Genomic DNA, 6234 nt, shown 5'->3' on the forward strand with positions numbered 1-6234 from the left:
CAGGGCTATTGTGAGGCCCCAAATTTATTTGGGCAAGCCTTGGGAGAAATACTACAAACCTTCCCCACTCCCCCAGGAATACAATTTATCCAATATGGAGATGACCTTCTAATATCAGGAGAAGATGAAATGAAAGTTAAAGGAGCTACCATAAAGCTTCTAAATTTTCTTGGGAAAAAGGGACTAAAGGCATCAAAAAGGAAATTACAGTTTGTGGAATCAGAAGTAAAATATCTCGGCCACCTGATAAGCAAAGGTAGCTGACAACTAAGTCCTGAAACAATTACAGGGATTTTATCCCTCCCTCCTCCCTCTTCAAAAAAGGAGGTTAGGAGACTGCTGGGGCTACTGGGATATTGCAGATTATGGATTGAAAGATATACACAAGCAGTAAAATTTTTATATGAAAAATTAACAGGGGGAGACAATATACAATGGACCAAAGATGATGATGATAATAAATTAGAAAAACTGAAGTTGAAACTAGCCTCGGTACCAGCCCTAAGCTTACCCTCACTAGAAAAACCCTTTCATTTATATGTGAATGCAGAAAATGGAGTAGCTCATGGTGTATTAGTCCGGGAATGGGGAGGGGTGAGAAGACCAATAGCTTATTTAGCTAAACTATTGGACCCAGTAAGCCGTGGCTGGCCAGTATGCATTCAAGCCATAGCAGCTACCGCTATTTTGGTGGAGGAGAGCCGTAAGCTCACCTTTGGAAGTAAACTGATTGTATACACACCCCATGCGGTCCGAAATGTGCTAAATCAAAAAGCTGAAAAATGGTTAACAGACTCCAGGCTATTAAAATATGAAGCAATTCTGATTGACAGTAATGATCTAACTATAGAAGCAAGCAAAAGCCTCAATCCGGCCCAATTCCTGTATGGAGAACCAAAAGATGACCTGGCACATGATTGCTTAGAAATTACTCAATACCAAACAAAAGTTCGAGAAGATCTAGCTGAACAAGCCCTCTTAGAAGAGGAAAGAATATATGTGGATGGTTCATCCAGATGCTTGCAAGGAAAAAGAATGTCAAGATATGCCTTAGTCGATGGGATAAATATGCAGGCCATCGAAAAAGGAAAACTACCTTCAAATTGGTCGGCGCAGTCTTGTGAATTATACGCTCTAAAGAGAGCACTGGAGCATTTAGCACACAAAAAGGGGACCGTCTATACTGATTCAAAGTACATACCTTTGGAAAGATCTGGGAAGAAAGGGGTTTACTAAATTCAAAGGGGAAAGAACTGATACATGAAGGCCTGATTTCAGAAGTGTTGGAAGCATTAAAATTGCCTGAAGAAATAGCCGTAGTGCATATCAAAGGACACCAAGAAGGGATGACCCCAGAAATAAGAGGGAATAACCTAGCAGACCAAGAAGCCAAAGATGCAGCAGAAAATGGGACTGAACCAATTCTGTTAATCCTGACCCCAGAAAGGGGAGAATTGGAAATCCCCAAATTTAGTAAAGAAGAAGAAAAAGAATTATTTAAGATAGGGGGAGAACAAGATCAATCTGGAAAACGGAAACTTCCTGATGGGAGACAGTTACTTAATAAGCCACTCACTAAGAGAATATTAGAAGATATGCATCAAAAAACTCATTGGGGTACTCAAGCTAGCTTGTGTGATCATTTTCTAAAAAATTATGGGTGTATTGGAATCTTTGGGGTAGCAAAACAAATAACTGGGAACTGTAGAACTTGCCAAAGAGTGACTAGGAAAATAATGAGAAAAACAACATTAGGAGGCCGTGAGTTAGCTCTGCGACCATTCCAAAGTATCCAAGTAGATTTCACTAAACTTCCTCAAATACAGAGATGGAAGTTCCTATTAGTAATAGCAGACCACCTAACTTGTTGGGTAGAAGCAGTTCCTGCTACTAGAGCTACAGCTAACATAGTATGCAAAACCCTTCTGGAACAAATTATTCCCAGATATGGAATGGTTAATAAAATAAACTCAGATAGAAGAACACATTTTACATCCAAAGTCTTACAACAAATAACTCAAGCCTTGGGAATAAAATGGGAATTACATACCCCCTGGCACCCACAAAGTTCAGGCCAAGTAGAAAGAGTGAACCAGACTTTGAAAAAAACTTTAACAAAATTAATGATTGAAACTCAAATGTCATGGGTAAAATGCTTACCTTTGGCTCTGTTGAGAGGCCGAACACAGCCCAGGTCAGACCTGGGAGTGTCTCCTTATGAGATGATGTTCGGATTACCCTTCCTTACTGCTCAACATGAAACAGCCACTTATGAAGTAGGAGAAGTAAGTGTCAAAAAATATGTCACCGCAATTGCCAGAACACTTGAAAATTTGCGGCTGAAAGGAATGATCCCTCAAACCACAGCTTTGGAGTTCAAAATTCATAATATCCATTCAGGGGAATGGGTACTAGTAAAAACATGGAAAGAACAATCTTTGACTCCACAATGGGAGGGTCCTTTTCAGGTACTGCTGATGACTGAGGCCGCAATCCAGACCAAGGAACGAGGGTAGATCCATGCCAGCAGAATCAAAGGACCTGTAAAAGAACCTGAAGAGTGGACTGTAATATCCAAACCAGGTGATACCAAATTGATTCTTAAACGGAGACCAGGTGGCAATGAGCTAGAACAATCTAAATAATCCAAGGGATATGCAAAGAATCACACCTAACTGAGAAGTAAAAGCCAAATTTATATCAGTGGCCCCTGGACAAATTCTGGGACATCGTGGAGAAGAATATTCTCACTTCAAACAGGAAGGGTTGGGACTGGATCAAACAGGGAACTCTCATGTCCTGATTCTAGCCTGTGATTTGTATTAAGAAGGGGGAGAATCACAACTTCCATCAGTGCCACATCATATACCCTGTTTGAATCATTCTAACACGGGGCATGCCAACCACGTCAAATATAAGTAATTAATCTAGAGGGAAATTGGCATTTCACACCGTCGACACCCTAGTTGTAAAGGGTGTCAAGCACAAAATCAACCCCCTATCCAGACAAAATCATAAGCAACAAAAGCAATAACTTTGCTCTGCAGATGGGAATTACTAGTGCCTGTTGAATGGGAAACACCTAAGATACGATAAGATACTACAGTTAAAAAGGTGCCAAAAGAAATTTGCCTAAAAGCTACAAAGGAAGTGACAAGGAAATAGAGGGCAAGACCGGGTCGGCCACTGTACTCGCCACCGAGAAGATCCAATACACCTGCTATGGGTTGCAACCTCATAGGCAAGGGAGGTGGGAGTATAAGCCATGCCGGACCTCTGTTATTCCTTCTTTTGTCACTTCTCCTGGTCCCTTTTGGGACACCGGCAAGACCATGTTACAAATGCTATCGAAAGCTCTACATGGAAAGACACCGGGGCTTCTTTCTTATTACTCATACCCATACCAACAGTCACTGTTATGACTCATCCAAATTAGGTATTTGCATGCATAAAGGAGAAAAATATTGGATTACAGAAAATTTAGGAACAAGTGGAAACAGACTAAGAAGCAATTGTCCAAAAGGAGAAAAATAGATTTGCTCCACAGCTGCCACCAGGGGAACAGTCCAAGATTTGGTAAAAGAGCAAGTGGTAAGTAAAGATACAAAGCCAGCACAGCAACCTCGCCCTATATTCACCTCACCACGCCAGGACCTGTATGCAAAGCTCAAACAACAAAGAGGAAAAAACCCCAAGGTTAGGAAAAAACCTGTTTGTGGAATTGGGGGAGAGGATAGGTAAAGAACTTAACATAACCAACTGTTGCGTCTGTGGAGGAGCTTTAATGACAGAAGAATGGCCACGGAAAGGTAGCAGCGTAGGCCCGGTAGAACTCCTTAAATGGAACCGGACAAATATAAGAGGGGGGAACCGACCTGAGGGGTGGATTTTAAGTTCAACAGTGATAGGGGAAGAATGCCTCTGGCGAACTGGGATAAACTTTCTTAATGAAGTAGGAAACACTCCCTGTAAAAGCTATAAAGTGAGTAACAAAACTTCAAGGTGGTGGGTCCCAGAAAAACCAACTTGGTATTGAGCCCAGAAAAAAGGAAAAGACTGTGTATATGATCATGAAGTTGGACTCTTTCAGTGTAATGACACGAGGAAAAATCCTTATTTTGGAATCCCAGAAATAGCCAAATTTGGGGAGAATATAAATCAACAAGAAGGTGATTATTGGAAAGCACCAGATGGCTTCTTTTGGATATGTGGGAAAAGGGCATCCCCAAGACTCCCTTCACATTGGAAAGGGAGTTGTACACTAAGAATCATTCAACCAGGGTTTTTCCTTTTCCCAGAACCAGTGGGAGATCAATTAGGTATACCTCTCTATGAAGACTTCAAAAGAAAGAAAAGAGATTTAATTGGAGGATTCCAAAAATGGAAAGATGAGGAATGGCCCCCTGAACGAATATTAGAAACAGATGGGCCAGCTACCTAAGCACAAGATGGAAGTTGGGGATATCAGACCCCAATTTACATGCTGAATCGTATCATCAGACTCCAAGCTCTTGTAGAAATCATAACCAATGAAACAGCTGGGGCTATGGAATTAATAGTCAGCCAGCAACGCCAAACCAGAGCTGCAATACATCAAAATAGGCTGGCTTTAGACTATTTACTGGCCGAAGAAGGCGGTGTGTGCAGGAAGTTCAATACATCGGACTGTTGTTTAAAAATTGATGACAATGGGGATGCCGTTCTAGATATGGCCAACCAAATCAGAAAAATAGCCCATGTACCAGTCCAAAAATGGGAATCAATGATGTCTGCTAACTGGTGGGATGGCATATTGGGGAAAGAATGGTGGAAGAAGCTAGGTTTCTTCCTCTTATGTGCTACAGCTAGTCTAATATTTCTCCCTTGCTTGATCCCCCGCTTTATTCGGCTAATCACCAGCATAGTTCAAGGCATGCAAGTTGTGGCAATGCCTACTGACCCAAAGTTGGCTATGTCTGGAACAGCACAAAAAATTATGGTATTAAAAAGACAAAGTGATACAAAAGACCCTCTTGAAGAAGCCAAATTGATCTGTGAAAAGAACGAACAGACATTAGAAGCCAAGAAAAAAGAATTATTGCTCAAGCCAAATGATTTATAAAATAGAAAAGGGGGGATTGTTATAAACATATATTATATTAGCTTCTCGCAAAGTATAAAGTAGATATTATATAACGTTAGAAATGCTTTCTGCTGTGTGGATGTAGTTTTCTCTCTTTTTAGCAAGAATGTTAGCAAGTGTGAGCACGTAAGATAACCTCCAAACGAACAGAGGATGAGGCCCGAAAAGCTGCTAATCAACACTTTGTCTAGGGAGCAAAAGGGCCCAAAGGCTACTCCGCCCGGAGAACGGGCGGCCAGGAGAGTCCGGGAGATTTTATCACCACTCTGCCCGGAGAGACGAAGAGGCCCAAAGCTGCAATCAGCCCTGACTGTCTGGAGAATTAAGAAATCCACCCTACCATCGACTCTTGCCTAGCGGGCCCAACCCCAAGAATCAAGAGAAATAAAACCACAAGGCAGAAGACTAGGCACGCTCTAAAAAGGCGGAACCAAGGAGTGGCCATGCAGAACAGCTCCAGGAAAAGTTTTAATATGAATAAAGAACAGACAGTAAAAACGGTATAAAAAGGACTGACCTCTGGCATCAGGTGTGCTCTTGGCAGAGCGCCAAGGCAACTGGCTGTTACCCCGTTGCTTTATTTGATGTGTCTCTTATTGTCTTTATATTAAACCCCTTTAAATTCTCACAGGAGAGTGAACTTCGTTTTTCACAGAGAGAAGTTGTTCCCCCTGACAGCTAAGCTCCAACTACGGTGTCGCTTATGTCCTTCCCAGGACGGGCGGGAAAACGCCTCGGCGCAGCGCAGCGCTGGCCGGGAGCGGCCGGCACGGCACCGAGCGCGCTCCCCACTCCCTCCCGCCCGCGCCGCTGCGGAGACCCCGGGTTCGCCGGAATCGGCCACATGCTGCACGGAGGGCAGCGCGGCAAAGGCGGCCTCCCCTCGTCGCCCGGGGAAGGCCGGCCTCGGATCCCCGCTCTCTCCACCGGCACGGGCAGTGCCAGCAGCCTCTCGCTGTGGTCGCCGCTGGCCGAAAGCCTCGCCGCGCACCGCCCGGCCGGCCCCGCCGCTCCGCGGGGTCACACGGCACCTGCCGTGGGCGGCCGCCGAGCGACAGGAAGCAGAAGCGCTCACCGCCGCGCCGCTCGCCGCCCCGCCCGGGCGCTCCTCT

This window comes from Aphelocoma coerulescens, unplaced genomic scaffold, assembly GCF_041296385.1.
Source record: "Aphelocoma coerulescens isolate FSJ_1873_10779 unplaced genomic scaffold, UR_Acoe_1.0 HiC_scaffold_112, whole genome shotgun sequence".
NCBI lineage: Eukaryota > Metazoa > Chordata > Aves > Passeriformes > Corvidae > Aphelocoma > Aphelocoma coerulescens.